Source organism: Saccopteryx leptura, chromosome 1 (assembly GCF_036850995.1).
Source record: "Saccopteryx leptura isolate mSacLep1 chromosome 1, mSacLep1_pri_phased_curated, whole genome shotgun sequence".
In the NCBI taxonomy this organism is placed as follows: Eukaryota; Metazoa; Chordata; class Mammalia; order Chiroptera; family Emballonuridae; genus Saccopteryx; species Saccopteryx leptura.
Window position 1 is genome coordinate 22353507 of NC_089503.1, and position 27905 is coordinate 22381411.

At 37.9% G+C, this 27905-nt stretch overlaps 1 protein-coding gene across 1 annotated transcript in view; it reads left to right on the forward strand.

Moving 5' to 3' along the window:
* The window catches only part of LRRC4C (leucine rich repeat containing 4C), a 1251478-nt gene that overhangs the window by 243514 nt on the left and 980059 nt on the right, over positions 1 to 27905 (forward strand). Inside the window, exon 2 of the mRNA XM_066363087.1 lies at positions 182 to 365. The gene's annotated coding sequence lies outside the window, so the exon portion shown is untranslated. The remainder of the gene's footprint in view (positions 1 to 181; positions 366 to 27905) is intronic.

Below are 27905 nucleotides of genomic sequence, written 5' to 3' on the forward strand. Positions count from 1 at the left end.
AAGCCCTCAAGTTTATTTTTTAGTTTTGTTTGAAATATGATAAAAAAATTCCTTATTTGTACTAAAAATTCCCCTGGAATTAGATCTTAACTTTTAATAATAGCTAACGTTCTTAAATGTTTGCAATGCGCCGGTGCTGTGGCAAATACTTGACATAGATTATCTCATTTCACCTTCACAGAAACCAATGAAGTGTTTACTGTCATTATCCCTATTTGATGAAGAGGATACTGAGGCTCACAATGAATTAATAACTTGTCCAAGATCATCTAATGTCGAGTGATCAAGAGTGGATGACCTGAAAGCACACACACGCCAGCTGGGACCAGCCTTATATTGAGGGGAAACTTACAGAGTCAGAGCAGGTGAGCAATCTTCTTAATGCAAGTTGCACGGGAAATTGGTGAGCCAGGTATCAGACCTGAGAGGACTCCCACTCTTGAGCCATGGGTCTAGAAGCTGCATGGTTGGGAGAATGCCAGCCTTTCCTCTGGGAGGGTTGGAGCTGAAGTACAAACTTCGTGGTTACAGTTCTGTATAATGTAGCAGAATTGTCACTTCCAGTCCCAATATTCAACCTCAGAGTTTATAACTGAGACCTCACAAGCCCATCCCTAGGAATGTTCAGAGTCTAGATACCAAGCTCTATTTTACCACTGAATGCTGTTGGAGATTCTTGACCTTTCATTCTGTTCTGTCTCATCAGCATTCTATCATGAGGTCTGCCTTTACAACTCAGTTGTCACCAGTTTCCATATCTTCTGGGGTTTAATTTCCAAATAATTTTTGAGGGGTTGGGGAAGCAGCAACTGTCTGTTTGGGGAGCCAGCTTACTAGGTATACAGATTAGGCAAACTAATCCTTGCCTATCAGCTAACCACTAAGTGGTCAAATTTTTATTTATGTACTGCAGTCTGATGCCAGAATCTTCCCAGTTTTAAATCATTTTCAGTGAAAATTTGATATAACAACCTATACATGAATTTTATGTAGCATTGATATACAAACTTTTCCTGTTGTATAATATTGCCTTATGTTCCTAGTTAACCTTTTGAAAAACGTATGTACTATCCACCTATTTCTAGCCCTTATAACTCACCATTTGGTGCTCTCTGCTCCATTAGCCATATACAGAGGGTATGTTGTTGACCATGGAATTCATAGGCTTCTTCACTGGATTGTGTGTGTGGGGATAGATGGTGGGGAGATTTTAAGAAGTAGAGTTCCTTAGAAGAAATAGTAAGTCCAAATTCATAGTTTGTAACTTCTGTGCTGTGTATGCATATCTTTATATTTTAAAATAGTCCTAATGATATTAAGAACTGGTCTCTGTGTCAGTTGGGTTATGTGGTTACAGTTATTTATTATCTTGAATTCTACTTGTGTATGTCACAGTGTCTAGTTTCACTCTTTCCAATAATTCTCATTTTAATTTGATAAACTTATAAACTTTATAAATATAAAACATCTCTGAGGTAAGAGAAATCATCAGTGATTTAATGCTGATAACGTCTTTATCACCAAGTATAAGGTTCATGAGATTTCATTTATTTTGTTGATTACTATATATTCACTGTGCATAGATAGTAGTGAAACCAAAGTTGTTGCTCAATGAATATTTATTGTTTGAATAAGTAATGAATAACTCTTTAGCTAAGAAATTAATTATTAAATCTATTGAAGTTTAGTTATGTTTTAGTTTAGTTAGGAATTTTAGTTATGTCAAGGTCTTGTTTTTAGTTATGTTTATGTATTAAATTAAAGGAAAAAGGAAAATTTTCTTATACCACTAATTTATGTAGGAATATAATGAGGTGGGAAAAATGATCATTTGCCCTTACTGTATCCTATTTACTTGTTTTTTTCTGAGAAGGGCCAATATTTTCAAAATATTTTTATTTAATTTGTGTGATTGAAAGTACTTTCAACTCTGTAGAAATGTGTATGTGTGTATAAATGGGGAGAGTAGTTAATGATTAGAAAATTATACTCACCACTGCCAAAAAGAGAGAGAGAGGGAGAGATACTAAATAGCAGGGTACCAAAGAAAGCTCTGCTTTCACACCTCTCCCTTGTAAGCAATTATATTATATTATTTAAGAGGGTAAAATCTTATTTGCTAGTTGTATGCCCTTGAAGAAGTTACTTTATCTTTCTGTGCCTTGTTTTCCTCATTGACAGAAACCTTATAATCTTGTGAAGAATCTGTGAGTTGGAACATGTAAAGTACATAGATTCAGTGTTGGGCGCAAAGGAAGCACTCAATAAATATTATCATTACTGATATTTTCATGTCATAATGCATACAACATCACTGTATCCAGGAAACTTATGCAAGTCAGGAATGGCATGATCCCTGACTTGGGCCCCAATGTTTCGTGATCCTATAGAGAGTGTTTAAAACTCTCTGGTTGTCTCTTAATAAAAATCCAGCTCATATCACATTAAAACATGTATACAGGGACCACATAATACTTGTTATGTCTTATTGAAATTGGGTTTTTTTGGAACCCATCCAATCATCCTTGATACGGCTTCTACTCTTTGAATGCCCTGGCTTCCTTTGGGGTGTGTGTGTGTGTGTGTGTGTGTGTGTGTGTGTGTGTGTGTGTTTAATTGGGACTAGGCCAATTCTTGCAATGGTGCAAATGAAGGAACATTTTCCGATTACACCTCTCAAAGTTCAGCTAGCCCAATTCTACATACAGTTTCAATTTAGAAGAGTTTGGAAGGAATAGAATGAGGTAAACACCTGATGTTTTCCCCTGTCAACATGGCCCATCGAATGCTGTCAGCAGAATATTAAGCCTCAGGATGTGGTAATTCTGCTAGGCAACAGTATCCTGACAAAGAAATAGAAACTGCTTTAGGCCATGAAAAATGTAGCGGTTCTAAATATACCTATACTTTATGTCAAAACACACAGAAACACCCAACTGGATTTAAAAAAAGTGTGAAGATTTCTTGAGTGTTATTGAAGGCAGACTTCCGATTTTGTCTCTGTAACTGACTTTGGTGCTCTTCTTCTCTCTTTTCCTGGCCGTTATCCACTTGACTTTCTTCCCAATGACCCATTCTCTGACTTCCTTTAGATAATTTGAAAATACTGAACATACAGATGCTGAGGGTAAAGGGGATCTTCATCTCCCCTGGAAGCCAGACAGCAACTCTCTTTTCTCACTCCCACAAAAATTTTTGCAATCTCGTTGTAAGTACTTCTGCGGTACTATAATGTCCACAGGAAATACTGAACAAAGCTTCTCATTAACGACATTTTCATGGGTTTTGATAAAAGTCAGCTTACTCCCAGTCTTAAAGTGAAAACAACATTCTTGACTTTAATAAATAAAATAAATTTTGAAAAGTTAAGGTGATATAATAAAAGCAATATAGAATCTATCATTGCAGTTTAATTTTTTTTTAATCTCTGGCTGTTTTTGAGTAAAAAGCTAAAGGACTCTTTACAAAATAAACATATACACAAAATAAAATCTACAAGATAATTTGAAGGTGATTTTAGGAATTTCTATAATGTATATAAATATATATGCATTTCACATTCAAACCCCTGCATTGACTCAATATATGTCTAGACACTTGCAATCAGGGCATCACAAGACCATACAGTAGACCGAGTGGGTTACAGGTCTTTCTGCTCTCATTGTGAGAAAATACAGCAATTTCCCCCCAAGCCATAGGAAATCTGATTTCTATGCTATCCTTAACATGTAATAGTTTGAACATACTGCTAAAGAATTTTTCAGTTATTCTTTCAGTGGATATTTATTGCAAACCTCCTCTTAACTCTGATTAGTGTTTTTATTGGATATGAGTGTGGAATAGAGGTGACTAGAGTTTGTTTTCTGACCTCGAGGAAATCATAGCCTATAAGGGGAGATAGATGCCTGAATAAGTATGCTATCATATGCCATATATGTAGACCTATACAGAATGGGGTAGGTCAAAAGGAGATTTACAGCTGTGAGTATGCAAAACAGTTCATTCTTATATTATTATTAATTATTGCAATATTTTCCATATGAACAACTGTAAATCTACTTTTTTCCTAACCTGTATGTAGGAGAGTCAGCCTAATTTTATTTAGGAATGAGAAACAGGGTGAGGACCTATACCACAGAATACATATGTTTAGCCTGACCAGGCGGTAGCACAGTGGGTAGTGTGTCAGACTGGGATGCAGAGGAACCAGGTTCAAAACCCCAAGGTCACTGGCTTGAGCATGGGCTCACCAGCTTGAGCGTGGGGTTGTTGGCTTGAGTGTGGGATCATAGACATGACCCCATGGTTGCTGGCTTGAGCCCAAATATCGCTGTCTTGAAGTCCAATGTCACTAGCTTGAGCAAGGGGTCACTCACTCAGCTGGAGCTCCCTTGTCAAGGCACATATGAGAAAAAAATCAGTGAACAACTAAGATGTCACAACAAAGAATTCTGAACTTTGAAGGTGGAGTGGAGTTCACCATTTATATTCCATGATGTGGATATAACACAAAAACTAAACTGAGCTCTTAGTTTTGGTCCTTGGACTAGATCCATTTTTTGGCAATTATGTATAAACATCATTGACATAAATATTTTTATAGCTAAGTCATAGTATGTACCCCGTCTCTCCTTAGAATACAGTCCTAGATGTTAAATTACTGGTTCAAAGGACTAGCACGTTTTCAAAGGTTAAATATACTTTTCAAGCTAGCATCACAGAAGAGAGGCCTTTGAGGTGAGACTATCTTGAATTCAAAATAAAAACTTTCCTTTTGTTGGTTATTTGACCTTGGGCAAATTGCCTGTTCTTTATTACTCTTAGTATCTTCCTTAAAAAAAAATAAGCATCATAATGCTTACCTTAAAATGCTGCTTTAAAAACTGTAGTTGAAGTTAATAAGTACTTATTAAATCTCTCTTATACTTTTGAAAATAGGTACCAGATGGTTGTTAAACCCTGACATACAGACTCAAGCATTCTAAATATTTTAGGTCAGTGCCATTAATTAATTTTTAACAGAAAATTGTACTACCTAAAAAACAGTGTGGTATAGACAGTTCATCTAATCTCCCAGATGTCAAAAATTCTGACTCTATTTAAATAACCTAAAGTTGCTGGCCTGTTGTAAAAAATTGGGGCTGAAAATTGGAATGTTCAGTATTTAATAAAGAGACAGAAACCTGGAATAAAAATCATATTTTTCCACTTATAGCCCAAATTTTTATTTTAATATAAACTATTATTACTGGTGTTTAAATCTGCCATGAATCCTTTTTACTTATTGAAAAAGAAGAGGCATCATGCAGAATTTACACTTCTCTTGTGCTAGCCTGTGCCTTATGAGTTTTTCATATTATATTGACGTAGGGCATTGACTTGAAGGCTCCAGATTTATTTTTGAACTCCTGTCAGCACTCCATAATTACCATTGCCCAGAAGAGAAATGCTATTTTGCCTCCTGCATCATCAACACGACTGTCAGCAAATAAGGAAGGCATCGTCTTTGCCATTATCACTGCTAATATATGAAGCAGAAAGGAACAGCTGGATTTTCATACATTGGGCTATTAAGAAGTACTGGCATTTACTAAAATCTATTTTCAATTTCTACCTACCTCTTTTCCTCTTTTTGCTTTAAGGATGTATTTAAAGAAAAAAAACATCATTTTTTTTTTTCTGTTTCAAAGCTTATTTTCAAGCTCTGAATATGGAACTTTTATTGATTTCAAAGTCATTGGTCTCAATGTCATATTTCCCCCTTGGCATAAAAATGCAAAATTAATGTTGATTGCTTAGTGGTTATTTTATTTATCTACTTTTACTACTCTGTTTTATTTGTGTCCTATATTCCCTGTAATGTTTCATTTTCTCTCTTGTCTCCAGTTTTGCTTAAACTTGTAATGGCAATGGGTAGAAATAATCTTTTTTAAATGGAGTGTTGCAAGAGATGAATCTTGCTGCAATCAAAGGGCAATGCAATAGCTCAGAAATTGGCTCTAAGACCTCTGTAGCCTATATAGTTATGGTACACCAAAATTAGATAGTTAAGGTAATGCTGTTAAATAAAGGTTTTTTTTAAAAAAAATGTATACATAGTGGAATTGTGAAATGTGGTAGCCTCTTTGTAGAGCAGCTTGGCAGTTTCTCAAACATTGAACTTAAAACCCTGGCTGGGTAGCTTAGTTGGTTTGCAGCATCACCCTAGAACACCAAAATTACGGGTTTGATCCCTAGTCAGAGCACATACAAAAATCAACCAATAAATGCATTAATAGTGAAAAACAAATTGATGTTTTGCGCTCTCTCTCTCTCTCTCTCTCTCTCCTTTCTCTAAAATCAATATACAAATTAAAAAATTTTAAAAGTTAAACATAGAGTTACCGTGTAATCCAGAAATTCTGCTGGTAGGTATATTCCTGAAAAAATTGGACATATATCTACACAGAAAGCTGTACATGAATACTCATAGCAGCATTATTCATCATAGCCCCAACATTAAAACAGCCCACATGTCCATCGATTGGTGAATGGGTAAATGAAATATGGTACATCATACAATGAAAAATTATTTGGCCTCTAAAAAGAACAAAGTACTGATTCATGTTACAACTTATATGTACTGTGAAAACATTACAGGCAGTAAAAGAAAATAGAAACAAATGGCCACATATTATATCATCCCATTTATATGATGTGCCCAAAACAGGAAAATTCACAGAAACAAAAATTAATTACTCCTGGTTTCTAGGAGTTGGAGGTGAGGGAGGCTGAGCAGTGTTTGTTGACGTGTGTGGAGTTTCTTCTTGAAATACAAAATGTTTTAAAATTAGTTATTGGTGATCATTGAGCAACTCCATAAATATTCTATAGAACCATTGAATTATATACATTACAAGGGTGAGCTTTTGGTATGTAATTTATACCTCAAACTTTTTTGGTAAAAAGTAGAATGAAATATATACATTATTAAAAAATAGAAATCAGGAAAGGTAGAAATGAAGGAGTTACAACTGAACAATTTATTATCTTAAGCTTTTCATCTTAAATATTTTTTATGAGCATTTATATTTTAATTACTTCAAAAAATCTTTTAATTGAATGAAAAATTTATTTAAGCATTTGTTTATTTTAAGTATAGGTGATTGCCAGTTATTTGCTAGTATAAATTTTATTTCTGTATTTCTCAATTTGTTTATTTTTATTGTTTGAGAAACCAGACAAGGTATTTGTGGTCACTGGCCCATGTGTGATATAGATGTCAGTCTTCTAGGACCTGGATGTATACTCTAGGAATTAACTAGCAGCTGGCAGCCTGGTAATCCTAGAAGTCATTGTCTTCTCACTTGGGTCACTGCTGCCTTTAGAACTCATTATAGGAGTAGACGCCTGCAATGTCATATCCAACAGTGATTGAAGATGTTTTTCATCTATTCCTCATTTTGAGAAAAGTGTGGATGTCTAATTTTTTCTCAATGAAAACTGGTTTCAAGGCTTTACCTAGCTAAATGTGGCAGGCAGGTAATTCACAGACTTGTAGGCCACTAACTCTGACAGCCCAGGATGGTGAATTAGAAAACAGGATAGTCTGAATGCTTCATGTGTCATTTTCCTAATGCAAGATTTAGTACACTTATGGCTATTATAATGAGATCAAACCAAATTTATAGCAGAATGAACAAATAAGAATACAAAATGAAGGTCAATATGAGCTTTTACAGCTTCATACTGCACCAGTTAGATCTCTGGTGAAGGGACTTAATGCAAGTTGATGTGTGATTGTTCCAGTTTTAAAAGAATGCAATTCAGTTTATGTCTGGTTTCATTTAGGACAGTTGGGATAGCACTTGAGTAATTCACAGAGAAGAGAAATGTAAAGGGTACTGAGTGTGTATACAAGAGTGTATATTTATCCTGCACTTTACTGTTGTTATAAATGCATGGATCTATCAAGTCTGTTATGATTTCCTCATGTATAACTGAGAGCTAGCAAGTATGCCACTCAAAGAAGTTATGTGACTATTCCAACCATTTGCAGAGTGCAACACATTCCCTGTGTAGAAGAAAAGATGCAGGGTGTAGACTTAGAGCTACCATCAGGTGATGTGTTGGTTAGTGATGGATGCATAAACAAAATTAAAATGAGTGTGCTAATACAGTAATGCCTTGGTTTTCACTGACTTCGGTTATTGTCAGTTTTGGTTTTCCTCTATTTTTTCCGTGAAAAATTTGTCTCGGTTTTCATCAGTTGCCTCAGATTTCATCAACGTGCCCATAGTGACCTCGCTGCTAATATTGTGAAAGCAAAGGGTGACTCATGCGTTCCTCTGCTCAGTATGGCATTGTTTCTCAGTTGTGTGAGCATCACCACAAGCGTTTAGCCATTGCTTTCCAGTGTTTTTGTGCTTTTTTTATTGATTGCGAGTGCTAATACAGTAACTGGATTTACATTGATTCATATGGAAATAATTGCCTCGGTTTTCATTGGTTTCAGATTTCGCAGGTTGTTTTCAGATGGATTGTCAACGAAAACTGAGGCATCACATTACTTTCTTTGTCTGATTTTATCTCTTTAGTTTCAAAGATATTTATACAAGAAATAATTTATATGAGAAAAGATCCCAGTTGGGAATTAATGCCAAAGTCCCCACGTATTTTACGTAAAATATCAAATATCAAAGGACCTGATATGTTACCAAGTCATTTCATAGAGTAATTAACACATATCCTGTCATAATTCTATGGGAATATTTATATTATATAGTTTAAAATATATGTAAATTGAGAACCAGAATGACTTCAACTTCAGTAACCCATACATAGAAACAAGAATTGGGAAAAGAAGTAAGCGTATCAAATAACATTTATGAAGCCCCTATTCTAGAACTATTTGAGAAGATGCTAGAGTGATAACACATTCAACTTTCCAGAAATCATAATAGGTAGATTTTATTATTCTCACTTCACAAAGAAGAGTGTTAAAGGTCCCAGGTCATGAGCCTAGTTCTTAGCTGATTTTTATTTCAGCACAATATGTTTTATTTTTTATTTAAAAATTAAATTTAAAGGTATGACATTGATCAATAAGAGTACATAGATTTCAGGTAAACATCTCTATAGCATTTGTACTGTTGATTGTGTTGTATGTCCAATACCCAAATTCAGATAATTTTCCATTACCACATATGTATTTGTCTCTCTTTTCTTCCCTCCCTTCATCCCCTCTCCCTCTGATAACCACTTCACTTTGTCTATGTCCATGTGTCTCATTTTTATATCCCACTTATATGGAAATCATATAGTTCTTAGCTTTTTCTGATTTACTTATTTAACTTGGCATAATTTTATCAAGATCCATTCATGTTACCATAAATGACAATATATCATCATTTCTTATGGCTGAATAGTATCCCATCGCATATATGCACCACATCTTCTTTATCCAATCCTCTATCAGGGGCACCTTGGTTGTTTCCATGTCTTGGCCACTGTGACTAATGCTGTGACGAACATGAAGGTGCATGTGTCTTTGTGTGACAACATTGTAGATTTTTTCAGGTAGATAACCAGTAGAGGGATTGCTGTTTCATATGGTAGTTCTAGTCTTAGCTTTTTGAGGAACCGCCATACGGTCTTCCATAGTGGCTTACCAGTCTACATTCCTACCAGCAGTGAACGAATGTTTCCTTTCCTCCACAGCCTCTCTAATGCTTGTTTTTACTTGTCTTGTTGATAACAGCCAGTTTAACAGGTGTGAGGTGGTAGCTCATTGTATTTTTGATTTTCATTTTCTCTAATAGCTAGTGAAGAGGGGCATTTTTTCCAATATCTATTTGTTGTTTGTATGTCTTCATGTGAGAAGTGCCTATTCAGGTCCTCATCCCATTTTTTTTTTTTGACAGAGACAGAGAGAGAGTCAGAGAGAGGGGCAGATAGGAACAGGCAGCAAGGGAGAGATTCTTTGTTGTGGCATCTTAATTGTTCATTGATTGCTTTCTCATATGTGCCTTGATGGCGGGGGATCTCCAGCAGAGCAAATGACCCCTTGCGTAAGCCAGCGACCTTGGCCTCAAACCAGTAAACTTGGACTTCAAGCCAGTGACCTTTGGGCTCTAGCTACCGACCATGGGGCCATGTCTATGATCCCACATTTAAGCCAGTCACCCCATGCTCAAGCTGGTGAGCCCCTGCTTAAGCCAGCAACCACGGGGTTTTGAACCTGTGTCCTCTGCATCCCAGTCCAAAATTCTATCCATTGAGCCACTGCCTCATCAGGCCCTCTTTCCATATTTTTTTTTTGTATTTTTCTAAAGTTGGAAATAGGGAGGCAGTCAGACAGACTCCCACATGCACCTGACCGGGATCCACCCGGCGACATGCCTACCAGGGGGCGATGCTCTGCCCATCTGGGGCGTTGCTCTGTTGCAACCAGAGCCATTCTAGTGCCTGAGGCAGAGGCCATGGAGCCATCCTCAGCGCCCGGGCCAACTTTGCTCCAATGGAGCCTTGGCTGCAGGAGGGGAAGAGAGAGACAGAGAGGAAGGAGAGGGGGAGGGGTGGAGAAGCAGATGGGCGCTTCTCCTGTGTGCCCTGGCCGGGAGTCAAACCCAGGACTCCTGCATGCCAGGCCGATGCTCTACCACTGAGCCAACCGGCCAGGGCTTCTTTCCATTTTTTAATTGGATTTTTTGCTTGTCTGTTGTTAAGCTTTGAGAGTTGTTTCTATATTTTAGAAATTAACCCCTTATAGAGTTGTTTGTGAATATCAACTCCCATTTTGTTGGCTGCTTTTTTGTTTTGTTCAGGTTTATTTTAGTTTACAGAAGCTTTTTAGTTTAATATAGTCCCATTCATTTATTTTTGGCATTTACTTCCCTTGCCTTTAGGGTCAAATTTATAAAATTTTCTCTATAGCCAAGAACTGTAAGTTTAGTACTTATGTTTTTTTATGTAATTTATTGTTTCAGATTTTATATTTAGGTCTTTGATCCATTTTGAATTAATTTTTGAGCATGGGGACAAAGTGTAGTCAAGTTTAATTCTTTTTCATGTGGCTTTCCAATTTTCCTAACATCATGTATTGAAGAGGCTTTCTTTTCTCCATTGTGTGTTTTTGGCTCCTTTGTCAAAGATTATATGCCCATATATATGTGGTTTGATTTCTGGGCTCCCAATTTTCTTCCACTGGTCCGTGTATTTTAAAACTTGCATTTTTATTTCAGACCACATATTTTAAACCCAATCATGATATTGGAAAGATATTGAGTTTTAGCTTTTGTTATGAAAATTAAATCAGATTGAATTATAGTCCTTGATTAATTTCTTAATGCTGTAATCAACCTCACATTTTATTTGATGCATGTATACTTTCAAAAAGGTTACAGTTCACTCTTTGGTCAGAGCATTGGGAAAGCCCAAGATCACAAGTAATCTTGATTAGAAAAAACTTGTTGTAAAGAGAAAGTCTGCTTTCTTCAAATGTTCAATATTGTTCCTGGACAGGATCAGTTGTCACCCTCCCTGAATCTCCCAACACACACTTTGATTATATCTTAATTTAGAGTAAACACACAGAACGATAAATATGAGTTGGCTTCATTATAACTAGAGAGATGTATGGACTTCACAGCATTCACTAGAGGGTAACAGTGGGGTAAGCATACTGACCAGTCCTTATTTATTGTGAACAAATAAATAAGAATGTTATAAGCCTCATTATTAGAGTGTCTTCCTCAGTTCTCGCTAAATACCTCTCCTTATAGTAATAGCGTATAATAAGCCATGGGCTAGGTTTCCTTCCATTGTCTCTGAAACTGTTACTCTTAAGTATTGACTTCATTCTGAAGCTGGCTTCTCTAAGGGCAGAGAAACAGATGCCAATAGCTCTTATTCCTAGAGCTTTCTACACACATTCAGGTTACTAGACCATTTTACCAGTCCGCAGCCCACAACAATCATAGTGAGCAAAGGATGTATTAATCTGCTTGGGCTGCCATAACAGATTACCACAGACTGGGAGGCTTAAACAACAATTTATATTCTCAGTTCTGATCCTGGAAGTCCCAAGTCCAAGATCCAGGTTCAGCGGAGTTGGTTCTAGTGAAGCGTCTCTCTGCGGCTTGCAAGTGGTCTCCTTCTCACTGGGCCTTCTCAATGGTCTCTTCTCTGAGTGCACGTACTCCTGACGTCACTTCTTCTTCTTAAATAAACTAACAAGTACGAATTGCCAGTTATAAAAACAGTCATGGGGATATAAAGTACAACATGGAGAATATAGTCAATAATATTGTAATAACTATATATGTTGTGAGGTGGGTTCTAGACTTTTTTGGGTGAGCACCTCATAAGGGTCACCACTGTGTTGTACACTGATATGATATTGTATGGAAACTATAATTGAAAAGTAAATTTTAAAGGCAGCAGTCCTATCGAATTAAGGACCCGTGTGTTTGACTTCATTTCTTTCTGAAAGGCCCTGTTTTCAAATACAGTCACATTGAGGGGTTAGAGCCTATGAATTTTGGGGAGGACACACTTCAGTTTTTAATAGATAGAATTATGTTAATTCACTCAGAACAGTTATATTCTATCCTCTGGACCTAGGGTGGTGGAGAAAAGAATTTTAAAAAATACTAATTTTCCCTAGAACAATTAGGTCAGAATGTTTTAGGACACAGCAGGGCATAAGCACTTTTTTAAAACTTCCCATTATAAATTACAGATTTGTATATATGATTAAAAACCACAGACTGAAGCCATGTAGGGTCTATTGCCCAAACCATAATGCATAAAGTGTTGAGAATACTGTTGGCAAGAAGGAAGGGGAAATTAGTGCTGACGCTGGTGTAGGCAGGTTTACAAGGAATATATATATGGTATAATATAGTATTTTAATCTATATACTACATTATGCAATATATTAGAAAACATATTTAAACTGCATGCCACAGTATTCTTAGGAACTAAGGTACCCATTAATAGATAAAGCTCTAGAATCAGACAGCTGGAGTTTAATTCTGATTACATGACATTAACTCCTAAGAAAAGTAAGAATGCTAATAATAGCCTTCTCCTTTGTTATGAGATTAAATGATATTCCACATGCAAAGCCTCAAATAGTCCATTGGTATTATTATATTAGCGGCAGTTTAAGAAATCAGGTAGGGAAAACCCAAGTACCCATTTCCATTTACGTTCTCTAATGCACTAAGATCCTTAGGCTTTGTAGCCAGAGATTCAGCAGTGTGTCCTTGCAAAGCCTAAATTAGCTGAATTTTACATATCAAAGTGATAGGAAGTAGGGCCATCAGAGGGCATAGGGAAGCAGCGAAGCAATTCTAAAACTAGAGGTTAAGGTCTCAGTAGAGACTCTGGGAGAACTGTGAGCAAAGTTCAAGCTATTCAAGGTGACTCGGAGCTTTCCAAGGATGCTGCTGGAAGGAATGAACCCCTTGCTGTGCTCACTCCTGTTCTGTTGGAATATTAGATTTCTTTTTGTGTGTGATTAATTTAAACTCTCCGCAAACCCAGCTTGTTGAAAATTTTACAGAACATCTCAAACAAATGTGTTTTGAGTGGAGGCTGCCTATGAGAAACAGCTTTTTCTAAAACACGGAGCAGTTCAGTTTGGCATTTCAATCTGTCTCCTTTTACATTTATATTAGAAAAAGCGGAACTGGTAGAAATGTTGATTCTGCGCGTTGAGAATGGTTAAAAGATACATCTTTTGTTCCCTCTCCTCTCTCTTTTACAATAGCAGCGTTCCCTTACTCTCGTCTCAAGTGTGTGGGAAGCCCTGCCAGTCTAATCTTTAGCATTTTAATAAAAGTGCCACACACATACAAAAAATATCTTTTCTGTTTTTTCTAAATCTTTATCTTAATTGGAGGTTCGGAGGGGGTTAATGGTGGCTCTTTTCCTGGGTTTGTTTAAAGTGTGCCTCTTCAGCGTAGACCCGCTGGCCAGCTAAGGAGGTTTATTCTCACATTGCTGAGTGGTTAAGCCCGTGGATTCAGAGCCAACCTGCCTGCTTTGAAACTTTGCCTTTGACATTTATTAGTTTAACTTCTCTAAGATTCAGATTACTCAACTGCTACATGAGGATAATGATAGCATGTACTTCATAGAACCATTGTGGAAATTCAGTTTGCTAATGCATAAGGAACACTGCTGGATCCATAGCCAGCATCACTAAGTGTTTGGGATTCCTGAAGCTTATTATTATTTTTTTTTATTTTCCAAGTGAGAGGAGGGGAGATAGACAGACTCCCACATGCGCCCCGACCAGGATCCACCTGGCCACTCCTATCTGAGGCTGATGATCTGCCCCTCTGGGGTCATGCTCGCAACCAAGCTACTTTTAGTTCCTGAGGTGGAGACTCCACAGAGCCATTCTCAGTGCTTGGGGCTGATGTGCTTGAAGCAATTGAGCAATGGCTGCTGGAGGGGAAGAGAAAGAAAGAGAAGGGAGAGGGGTGGAGAAGCAGATGGGTGCTTCTCCTATGTTCCCTGACGAGGAATTGAACCTGGGACGTGCTCACACTAGACTGACACTCTACCACTGAGCCAATCAGCCAAGGCCCTGAATCTTATTTTAAGGTTTCTTTGCCAAACACACTCAGGACACATGCTTTTGATGACCATGAGATAGAAAATCTCCCTCTAGGCCAGTGGTCTGGGTCTAAATCCTGACTCTATCACTTAGAAGCTGAATAATGTTAAACAGTAATCACTAGTAACCTGTGTTAACTCATGTCTAAAATGGGAAAGATAGAAGTTCTCCTCTGTATATACAGTTTAATTACATGAAATAAACTTCCATGTATCTGCTGCCGAGTTTAAGCCGCTATTACCTCCTGCTTTCAGAATGACTGTATCCTGACAGTGGCTCTCAGAGCTTCCATTCTCACCCATTGATAGCTCATCCACTATCCAACAGTCTAAGCCACTTAAAATATAAATTAAATCATGGTACTTTCTTGTTTAATATGTTTATTATTTTATCATTTTTGGAATAAATGCCAATCTTATAACCCTGGTCTCTATGGCCCTACACATTTTCATTTCTTCTTTTTAAATAAGAGATCAGGTTGTGGTTAATAGCATGGGGTAGACTGGGATGGTGGTGCCAGTGGTTATAATGATGAGTTTCCCAGGAATAAACAGACAGGTGGGATTGATGCAGACAGACAGGGAGAACAGGGAAACAAAGGCAGATGGGTCAGAGGGCCAGGCTCAGCCTCAGCAGCTGTGCCTGGGCTCCATCCAGGTTCCGCTTTGCCCTGGGGACCTGGAAGGTGAGCAGGGCAAACAGGGACCTCAGTCCTGACGGAGCCCCACCTCTCCTCAGTCCATACCTACGTCTCCAAGCTTACCTCGCACACTGCCTACCCCTGTGTTCACCGTGGTCCAGTTCCACTTGCTTGTCATAAATTCTTGGAACATTCCAAGCTCTTTCCTGCATCAGCGCCTTTGCATGCTCACACTTTAACCTGCGATCTATAAAGTAGTGGTGATCCTTTGCAACTCCTACATCTCTGCTCAAAATCGTCTCCTTAGAAAAGCCCTTTCTTACCATCTAATCTGAAGTGGGCCACCCTCCAGGGTAACATGCACTGTTTCGTCTCTTTTTTTTTCTTGGATTTTTCTGAAGCTGGAAACGGGGAGGCAGTCAGACAGACTCTCGCATGTGCCCAACCGGGATCCACCTGGCATGCCCACCAGGGGGGGATGCTCTGCCCACCGGGGCGGGCGTCGCTCTGTCGTGACCAGAGCCACTCTAGCGCCTGGGGCAGAGGACAAGGAGCCATCCCCAGCACCCGGGCCATCTTTTGCTCCAATGGACCCTCGGCTGTGGGAGGGGAAGAGAGAGACAGAGAGGAAAGAGAGGGGGAGGAGTGGAGAAGCAGATGGGCGCCTCTCCTGTGTGCCCTGGTGGGGAATCGAACCCGGGACTTCCGCACGCCAGGCCGACGCTCTACCACTGAGCCAACCGGCCAGGGCACTGTTTCATCTCTTTCAGAGATCTCATCGCACTTTACAATTATCTTGTTATTTGTCTGCTTACTTGTGCATACTCTTCCTTCCCCTACACTTGCAGACCAATTTGTCTAACTTGGTCATCCTCATATCCCATAGTTCCTGGCACATAGTTCAATGACTGTCATTGGAAGGAAGAAAGAAAGGACAAAAGGAAAGATTAATAGCACATAGAGGTGCTCAATATATTTTAGCACTAGGAAAGAAAAAAATCATGTTGCAATAAAGCTGGAAGATGAAAAAAAAAAGTAAAAAATAAAGACAAAGATTAAATGCCAAAAGGGACATTTCTATGGACAATTAGATGATACCTTTTAGCACAGTCTTGACTCTGGGAGCAAGCTTATGGGAGGAAATGACAGTATTTCTTTTAAAGACATGATGAGCTCTCTCTTCCCCAGGAAGAAATCAGTGCCCATCTCAAAGGGGTGTTTCTTGACTGGCATTCTTTAGACATGTCCATCAGGTAAGTGCTGGGCTGGAGGATGTCCACTGCCTAAGGATGTGGGCACCCACCTGCTTCTGCCATAGTCATGCTACACTGAGATATTAAACATTCAAAGCAGAATATTGTGCCGTCAGGTCTACACTGGTCTTGGAAGGCTTGTTGGCCCAGTCAGATTTGGCGGGGCCATTTTTACCATATACCTTTTTTATCATTTCCTCTGTGACTGAGCAGGGAAAACATCTATATGGATCATCTTAATTTCTTGCGCTCTGCATCATGACACTTCTATTTCTAGGAGGCCAGGATAGTACTGTGGCTCCAAATCTGTTCTTGAAGGCTGTTGTCTCACTGAAATTGCTTTTCCTGTCTCTACCAGCTGGACACTAAAAAACATTATTGCAAGAGGACCTATTTTAGTTTTGCTATCCATCATCTGGAGAAAAAACATGTGAGGGCTCATTTTGATCTAGCAATTGCATGTGGCTGTTTGAGAGAGAGAGAGAGAGAGAGAGAGAGAGAGAGAGAGAGAGAAAGGGAATGGAAAGGAAGGAAAAGGAAGAGAAGAGAAGGGAAGGGAAAGGAAGGGAAGAAAAGACATATTTGATGGAATGCCTCCTACTACCCATAAGTGTCACCTGTCAATGATTTCTCCAAAAGACATCCTCCCACAGACTGTCCTGAAGGCATTTGGGGCTGTGGAGTTTTTGTATACAGATATATTCAACTTTGATTGCTTACCTGATTCCAAGCACTGTTCTAAGAACTTCCCATATATTAAGTCTAGTATGGTGTCTGAGGTGACCCATGAAGTTGTAGAGATGAGATTTTAGCCTGATAATCTGGATTAAATGACTACCTTTTAACCATTATAATCAATTCCCCTTTATGGCTGTAGATTCGTTGTCTCTGTGTTTCTGGGTCTGAGTCTTTAAAATACAGTGATTTTTGCACATACAAAATAAGTTTGCAATTTTATGTTTAAAATATTTATCATATAAAACCAATGGCTTCTGAAAAAGACTGCTTCTTATTTGAAGCAAAATTTCAGGCTTATAATTATGATTCTACATCTAAGACTGTCCACTGTTTTAATCCTGGTTACCAAAGCAACTGCCTTTTCCTCAGCATCTTGTATGATTTGCAAAACGGAAAGGTTTGTATAGAAAATGTTCTGGATTTATATTATGGGGCTCTCAAGAATATGTGGCCCTCAAAATGAAGGCTTTACAGGGTAATCACCTCTTCTTTTCTGTCTATCTGTATCTCATCCTCAAGAAGATGGGGGAATAGAAGATAACAAGGTAGACTTTAGCTGAGTTAAATGACTCCCTGAAGAAATAAAGCCTTTCACGCCGAGCATAGCCGAAGAAGCTGCTAAAAAAGATTAGTTTGCAAAGCAAGACATTTCAGTGACTTAGGATCAATTTATTATAACATCAAACTCCTTTGGTACATTGTTTATGTGTGTATACATGTATATATTATGAGTCTCTGAGGTATATATAAATAGTTGTCTTGGGGGAAATGGTCACTATACCTAAGTGGTTTCATTCCAAATCCCCAAATATTTAGAAAGAAGCTCAAGAAAATAACCGTGAAAAGACAAAAGCATTTCTATTTCATCTCTGCTATTTACACACTGAAGGACATTAAGCATGTCCCTAGACTTCAGTTGTCATATATCTAAAATAAAGACAATAAGTTCTATATTAGGGCTCAGTTGAGGTTAAGAAAACACAAGTAAAGTGATTTCAGCCTCATGCCTGACAGATAGAGGACATTCAGTAAATGAAAATTAATACAAGGGAACTGTTGTCTTTAAAAACACAGAAAACCTTAGTTCCAGGCTCACGGTTAAACTTGGGACAGAGAAACAGAATTTACTCCCCGATTAATTGGTGCACTAGGACTAATGCTATATGGATGAACAACACAGCGATGGTGGGACATCCAACTAATTGCCTGTAGTTCTCCCCACTGTCACTCTGTGCAATAAACAGAAAACAGTTGAGCTAATGTCACCAGAAGGCCACTTTGGACAAGCAATCTTATCTTTGAACTAGCGTTTTGGAGCCTTTCCACCAGCTGACTCGATCAGATTAGTTAGGAAGTAGAAAGGCCGTGAAGTATCGGACACTATCCCTTCAGGGATGGGTCGGTGTGTCCAAGAGGACATCAACAAATTCAACAAATTCTAGAGGGAGCACAAGATGGTAAGATACCAAGAATGTGGCAAGGAGGCTCCTGTGAGGGCAGGGCATTGAAGCTAATTTTTCCCACTTTGGCCTATAAACTATCCATCTTACCTTTTGCTAGAGTTTTCTTGGAGGGTTTATGTGTAGGTGGAGCAGGCAAAAGCATCCTTGGTGCCGGAAGAAGGATTCAATTTAGAATCAAAACAACAAATGCACAAAAGCAAACCACCATGGCTCATGTTTTTATAAAACACTTTTGAAAAATTATTATTTTTCAAGAAAATATGCCAGTACTCCCTTCTTTTGAAAAAAAAAAGAAAAGAAACAAAAATGAAACAACACTAGCATCTCTTTATGAGATATTTATCGATTTTTAAAGTGTACAAAATTATTATTTAGATAACCAAGGAATTGGTTGCAGGTCTTTGAACTTATAAATAGGCAGATGTTTGCTGGCAGTGGGGAGCTTATTTACAGATTCTTAGGAAGAGACAATTTATATGTCAGAAAAAAAAGCAGCTTCCATGTTAGCACTTTCTTCTAAAAAGTCTGTTCTAATAGTTGATTTTTCCCATGAAATAAATATGTTTTTCTTCCAGATATAAAATCAGAAACATGAGGAATATCGGTTTTGAAAATCTTGTAGACTAGGTATTTCCATCAGAACCTGAAGGGTTAAGCCTAGAGCTGCCACTAGGTGTCACATTGGGATCACTTTTGGGAACACAAATTCCCTAACTGTTTCCAAAGAAAAGGCACCTTCTTGGTTAATTTCACCTACTGTTCGGTCTCTTTAAATAGAGATTGTTACTCTGCACATATCAAATACTTGGAGCCTTTTGATTTGTCTTACAGGTATTTACAACCATTTAAACTTTTCACCCCACAATGCAGGCCTAGTGGAAGGTAACTTTTAAACAAGGGAGGTTTTGCTTAATGGGGCCATGTTGTAGGGAGAGAGGTCTCTCTTAATTTTGTATTCCCCTGTAATCTCCCCTGGCTCCCCTATTCTAGGACACCTGGAATTAACATGCAGACTGACAAATAAGAATTGCAACAGGGATGCAATTAGTTACCACACCAGATAAATTCCATCTGTGGAAATTCTAGAGCTAATTCTGGCTTTCTTACTCCTATCACCTCCTCCTGCAGCTGTCTCTCCCTTCCCTGTGTGACCTTTCTAACTGAGATCCCCACCGCTCTTCTCCCTGGGTCAGTTGGTTAGCTTAGAAATAACTTTTTAAGTAAAATGGTTCATATTGGACTGTTAATCATTGTCAGTTCCAGAAATACTGTGTTTTGAAAGAAAACCCTTTCAGAAGGTAAAGTTTTGACCATAAAGAATGACAGAGACTTCAGCACACTTGACACAGGTGATGGTGGAGGAAAAGGAAGGATTGAATATCAAGGGAACAGTGATTACTTTCGGTTCTGGAAAGATTTCACCTGGCCACCAATTCTGCTATAGGTAAAACCAGCCTTGTCTCTAGCAAGGCAGAGATGTTTAGTAATTATTGTAAATATAAACTAAAGCTTTCTTTTTTTCAGGATTAGATAGGTTAACCCTACCTGAATAAAGTAAAATAAGATGAAAAAAGTGCCCTAAACCCCCTGTTTCTGGAAAAGAACACATCTCTGACTGAACTTATAAATGCAAAGTCCTAAAAAAAATGCAGGACCAAAAACAATCCTATATACACAGGTATAACAAAGCAGGCACAAATTGCTAGAATTTGAACACTTGTAGAAGGCTTCATTATACTATAAATGGAATGCATTTTTACTCTTTGGGAATTTTGTGATTTTTAACACACTTCAGAATAATTCATCCGTACCTTCTTTCTTTAAAATTATCTAGAGTTATTTATGAATTGCTGCCATTATTCTAGGAATTAAAGACATAACAACAAAATCTTGATTAACACTGTCCCTATCTTCATGCAGCTTACGTTTGAATTGGCAAAGCAGAGACATCAAAGAATTGAAAAAAGAATGACATTTCAGAAATGAGAAGTCTATGAAGAGAGTAAAGCAGGATTAAAAGTAAGAGACCCACAGGAGACAATGTGGTTTTTATAGAAGCTTTTATAGAAGTAACTAGGACAATGAAAAAAGCAAGTAGGTTTAGGCTCATTGGCTGTTTAACCTTGAGCAGCTCACAGAGGCTTGGTTTACTCATCTTTACAATGGGAATGATGCTATCCCAAAGCACAGAGGTTGCCTGCTGGTTCGATCCCAAGTCAGGGCACATACAGGAACAGATTGACGTTCTTGTCTATCTCTCTGTCTGTCTTTCTGTCTCTGTCACACACTCTCTCTCTCTTCCCCTTTCCCCGCCTTCTTCTCTTGTTAAAATCAATACATAAAAAAATTAAAATGGGAATGCTACTGAGAGGTGAGACATGCTTGTATTTTATCTGAGCACTCTGGGAAGGACCTCTGAGAAAGTGACTTTGTGGCCAAGATCTGAATTCTGAGGAGCCAGCCACAAGGATCTGTGGAAATGTTTTGCAAAATGAAGGTCCAACTAATATAAAATGTCTGTCCCTGAAATTACCTTGGTTGGTTCTAGGAATCACTGGGAGGCCATCATGGTTGAAGTTTCATAAACAAATGGTGGAGGTGGGGGAAGATGAGTTCTCTGGCATATTTTAAGAAATTATATGAAATGCTCCAAGTGATGTTTTTTGGTATAGATTGCAGCCAAAACAAATGTTTAACAAACCAATGTTGAAAGTATCCACTGTACTGAAATAAAAGTCAAACTTCTTACATTAGCCTACAAAGTCCTATTAATTTTTCCATCCCAAGGTAAAGTCTTGCACATGGAGGTATCCAAAAATGTTCTGTAAAAATAGTTTGCAAACCTGTTCAGAAGAGGAATCCTAGTATATAAACTCTGCTAATTGTCATACAACCTTTCCCAGACTCCTCTTCTAGTTGGCACAGTCTGCTTCCACCGTGGTGGTTGAAATCACCAGTTTTTTAGTCAGCTGCCCGACTTCCTGGCTGCTAAACCTTGACAGATAAGCCAGTTCTGGCCAATGAGACAACAGATAATATAAGAGAATTTTTCTTTCTCCATAAAGAGACATAGCAGAAACCTGCCTATATCTTTCTATTTTTGAGGTTGTACAAGGATGAGATACTTTCAGCTGCTACCATTAACTTTTTTTTATTATTAGGGTAGAAACCATCAAAAGCTGAGGATAGTAAGAATATAGAAAAACAATAGATCTATAGAAACACAACTTAACCATTGAATAAACTTGGAAATAATCATCTTTTAATTTACTTTTTGAAAATTACTAAGTGCCTTACTGTTCAAACTATTTTTTTGAGATTTTTTGTGCTTTTTCAAATATATGATAACTGACACAGGTGTCTTTCATATTGCTATATAGTCAGTGCCATGAAAAAAAGACCTATACTCAATAAACATTTGTTGAGTGAACTTATCAAGACTTAGTTCTTTAGAAAATAAAGAATCTTAGAATGATGTATAGTACATGAATATATTTTATGTCGAGAACTCAAATAGCAGCTAAGACACATACAATGGAAGAATAGTATAAATTAAATAATTCAAATATCTATGTACTCCTTAATTAACAAAATTGTTTACTATTATTTCATTATTGTTATTCTGTGTTCTTATTCACAGATTATATTTTCTATTATTGTATATTTTAAATACCATTTAACTTTTTTTTTTTCAGAGACAGAGAGTCAGTGAGGGACAGATAGGCAGGAACGAAGAGAGATGAGAAGAATCAATCATCAGTTTTTTGTTGTTCATTGATTACTTTCTTATATGTGCCTTGACCGCGGGCCTTCAGCAGACATAGTAACCCCTTGCTCGAGCCAGCTACCTTGGGTCCGAGCTTGTGAGCTTTGCTCAAACCAGATGAGCCCACACTCAAGCTGGCGACCTCGGGTTCTTGAACCTGGGTCCTCCGCATCCCATTCCGACGCTATCCACTATGCAACCTCCTGGTCAGGCTGAACTTTTTTTTTTTTTTTTTTTGACACAGAAAGTTTCCATTCCTATTTTCTCCAGTTAGAAAATAAAAGATAAAATGGTCTAGAGCTCAAGGTGCTAGTGATGATAACAATAGCAGAGGTGATGGCAGAGGTGGTGGTGAATTTCACTCTTGTTGTTATCAACTCTCATTTATTGAGCACTCACAATATGCCAGGCACTGTGATGAGGTGTTTACTTGTAATATATCACTGTTATCCCATAAAGTGGGTATCATTATCCCAGTTTTACCCAAAACTAAGATCTAGAATGACTACATAAATTTCTTCTTTTAGTTGTTAGATAGGAATAGACCTTGAGAGAAGTAACTTGGACAAGGCCAGGAGAAAGAAGAATATCGGAGATGACGTAGAAGAGCTCAGCACCTACTAGGAAAAATGGTACAGAAGGAAATGCCTACTGTCCACTTAAAATAATCCAACTCTACCTGGAGAAAAACCTATCTGTATATCTTGCTCGTAAGGAGTTTAGTAAGAGCCTTACAGATTTTCCTTAAAACAGGTGCTGGTCAATGTTTCTAACTTTTTCTGGGAATATCACACTTGAAAATCATCTGGAGAACAGAACACAATATGTAGGACAAGCAAACAGATTTTCTTTTCTTATTATTTTCCAGAAGTTATTTTTTTTAGCATGATACCGGCTGGGTTTCAGAGCCCAATAAAATGATAAGCCTATCTCCCCAAATGTCAGGATAGACATCAGGATCCAGCACCTCAGGCATTTCTTAGAAATAGATAGATCTGAATCGGGGCTTTATCAGCTAAAGGGTTTATTTTCTAAAATAGCGTTGTCTTATATTGTATCCATGAAGAATGCCGGTGTGTACAGAGTTCTGTTGATGAATCCACTGCCAAGCAATAACAACAAAAATCCTTACTTGCTTACAGTTATATCACTTGAAGTTAAGTAGAGAATTTTATTTTATTAATTTTTAATTTTTTTTTTTTGTGACAGAGACAGAGAGAGGGACCGATAGGGACAGACAGACAGGAAGGGAGAGAGAAGAGAAATATCAGTTCTTTGTGGCAGATCCTTAGCTGTTCATTGACTGCTTTCTCATATGTGCCTTGATGGGGGTAAGAGGGATATAGTAGAGCAAGTGACCCTTTGCTCAAGACAGCAACTTTGGGCTCAAGCTAGTGACCATGGAATCATATCCATGATCCCATGCTTAAGCCAGTGATCCCCCGCTCAAGCTGGTGAGCCTGTGCTCAAACCGGCAACCTTGGGATTTTGAACCTGGGCTCTCTGCATTCCAGTACGAAGCTCTATTCACTGTGCCAGATCTTTCTTTCTTTCTTTCTTTCTTTTTTTTTTTTTACAGAAACAGAGAGAGTCAGAGAGAGGGATAGATAGGGACAGACAGGAACAGAGAGATGAGAAGCCTCAATCATCAGTTTTTCATTGTGACACCTTAGTTGTTCATTGATTGCTTTCTCATATGTGCCTTGACCGTGGGGCTACAGCAGACCGAGTGACCCCTTGCTCGAGCCAGCGACCTTGGGTCCAAGCTGGTGAGCTTTGCTCAAACCAGATGAGCCCGTGCTCAAGCTGGTGACCTTGGGGTCTTGAACCTGGGTCTTCCACATCCCAGTCTGACACTCTATCCACTGCACCACTGCCTGGTCAGGCCAGAACTTTCTTGATTCAGATAGTAGTTCATCTTCTTCTTCTTAAAGTTTAGGTCAGGAAAATAACAGAAGGGATTTTAAGCTGAGGAATAAAAGACTTTCATGTGCATTTTACTTTCAGTCCCCTTTACCTGACTCAAGGGAATAGAGTTGTTTTTGTTTGTTATTTTTAATCAGGCATTTAAATTTCTACCTGTAGAAAACTGGAGAATAAGAGTTATTAAAAATTGTTATCATTAAATGACTAATTATATCTTGACATTAAATGGATTGTCATTCCCTGGTGAGGCCAAGTTGCAATTTCAAAGAAAATCTTCAGATATGTTGAAGAGTCACATTAGAAGACATGTTATCCCATGAATCCATGCATCTATCCATTCACCCACCCACTCATTCAGCTCTGTCCTTCATCCTTACATTCATTTATGCATTCATTCACTCACTACAGCACCACCCCAAACTGAGACCTTCTAGTAAATGCTAGGTTATTATTTAGTGAGCAAATATTGATTTTCCTTCTATTTAACAATGTGGACTTAACCTTTCTATTTCTCCCACTATGGCCTAAAAATGAAGTTTGATGGACTTAACTTGATGCTATTATTATTATTATTATTATTATTACTTTTAAAAGAGAATTAGGGAGATGCATAGACTCCCACATGCACCCCAGTTGGGATCCCCTCAGTGACCCCCATCAGGGGCCAATGCTTTGCCCATCTAGGTCCAAGCTCACAACTGAGCTATTTAGAGCCTGAGGTGAAGACTCCATAGAGCCCTCCTCAATGTGTGGGGCTGATGTGCTTGAATCAATTAACTTGTAGCTGCAGGAGGAGAGAGAGAGAGGGAGATAAAGAAGAGGGAGGCAGTGGAAGTGGTAAGAAGCAGATGATCACCTCTTTAAGTGTCCTGACCAGGAATTGAACCTAGAACTTCCGCATGCCAGGTCAATGTTCCACCACTGAGCCAACTGGCCAGGGCAATGGACTTAATTTGCAAATTGACACTGATTAAATTTATGATATAGGTGCTCATCATCACACTACTATTATGTTGATGAGTGTCTTTGGGTAAAACATTTAACTTTTCTATTCCTTATCTAGAAAAGAGAGCTAGTCTAGTTGAGTTGGTTTCTAACAACTGTTTTTATTTATTTATTTTTTAAAATGCTGTTCTTTCTGTCTTTTCCTCAACAGTGAGATGCTGACCTAAAGTGTGTGTCTTTCTTTAAACAAAGATGTATGTCTCTCATTGAACAAAGTGTCCCAGGTTATCAAAAAACATGTACACATCATTTGACAGAGACATGCCTTTAAACTTTATATGGTCTTCAGGTTGAGGTACTGCTAAACTGAGAGTTTTGAAAGTATTCAAATTGGCATTTGCAAATGTCATGGAGTTAATATTACTTGAATATAGAGCAGATGCAACAGATGTTATTTTAAAAGCTCAGGAAAGAATGAACTTGTTTACATGAACAAATAAGGACACCTAGGAGAACTAAATTAAAAAAAAACAGCTAAATTATGACAGAGAAATAAATATATATACAGATACACAATTCCCTATCATCCATGGAAAGAAATGATGTCGGCCTATTTTATGGATAATTAATAGGTTAAGAGGTTAGTGGCATGAGCAGGAGAAAAAAATAAATTTCCACATTTCCATCTAAATTGTGAAGTCCAGCTGAAATGATATTACCACAAAAATATCTGGGAACCAAGCTCCCTAAAGAAAATATTTGTGTCTGATATTCATCTGTTATATTTTTAATCCACATTGGTGTTATTTTGCTCCTTAAATGAGATGTTTTACCGACATAATCGAAAATATGTTTGCATTCATCTGATTTCCTTTACTATACCCAGGATGGTGCTTTGCACAAAGTAAATAATTAGTAAAAAATTGATTAGCTGTCCTAGATTAATTTCTGCCAGAATCACAGCCCCCATAAGAGATTCCTTATGTTGAAAAAAATAATATATTGATCATCTTTTCTTGCATATCATTTTATCACCATGGATACATTATTCAACTATCACTTTTTAATGGCCAGCTTGAGGTGTATAGTTCATACCTGTATTGAATGGGGATTTCATGGGAAGTTTATTTTCTAAAATTGGCCTCCCCTTCTATGCCGCTTCCATTATACTTCTACATATTTTATACTTGAACCTATGATGGAACCTTTACGTAGTAAAAGCTTGTTATTATAAAATGGGAAGAAGCATCTAAGATCATCCCTCTGGAATAGGTGATTAATTACTCATCAAAGATTTGTCTTTCTTTTCCATAGTACAGATTGTTGATAGAAGTGGCTACTCAGATTAGAACTATTTTTCAGCCACTCTTGAGTCTTGTTGGGCATGCAACTCATTCCTACTAATAGAATTTGAGTCTAAAACTTTGATTGAAACAAGAGGTATGAGGGCTTCCACCTACCCTTTTCCCTTCTGTTGGCTGGAAGTGAAGGGCTCTGGAGCCCTGACCAATGGCAGAAAAACAAAATAAAAGGAATTTCATAATTGGGCCATGGGTAAAAATTTAACAACCAAACAAACACCCTAATAAACTATTAAGTGATCAAGAAATAAACTTCTTATTTTGGTAAGCTGTTGAGAGTCTTGGGAATGTGCCGTCATAGAAGCAAACTTTATCTTACCTAATTTAAGGACTTTTATGGAAAGGTTAAGAAACAGCCATAGAGATGTTAGCTGGATTATTATTTTTTATTTAGAAATTAAATTTATTGATCAATAAGAATACATATGTTTCAGGTCAACATCTCTATAGCACTTGAACTGTTGATTGTGAGCAATTTGCAAAGAACAGGTTCACACAGTGTGATTTGTCAACCTAAAGAGATAAAAAGAATTCATGGAGGATGGATACCTAAGAAAACAAAGCTGGGAGAGGAGACAAGAAAGGACCCATAAGAAAAAAGAGAAGAGCAAAAGATAAACTATAGCTGAAATACATCTCTGCTCACTACACAGTAGTTTGACGTGGGAAATATCTACCCAGTGAAGCATCAGCTATTTTATGTGTTTCTCTTAATGTACGCCTTTAGTAAACTGCAAAATTAGAAACCTGACTGCAGAGACACAATTTACCCCTTCTCCCTAGATATTAGGCTGAGCACATTTGATAAACCTGCCGTTAAAGCAAAGGGCATATTTCATCTCTGTATTGGTTATCTACTGTTGCATAGCAACATTGCTAGAAATGTAGTGACTTAAAACCACAAACTTTTATTATTTACTTATTTTTTATTTTTTTGTGTGACAGAGACAGAAAGAGAGACAGATAAGGATAGACAGACAAGAAGGGAGAGAGATGAGAAGCATCAATTCTTTGTTGCGGCATCTTAGTTGTTTATTGATTGCTTTCTCATATGTGCCTTTACCGGGGGGTACAGCAGAGCAATTGACCTCTTGCTCAAGTCAGTGACCCTGGGCTCAAGATGGTGAGTCTTGCTCAAACCAGATGAGCCCGTGCTCAAGCTGGAGACCTCGGGGTTTCGAGCCTGGGTCATTCTTATCCCA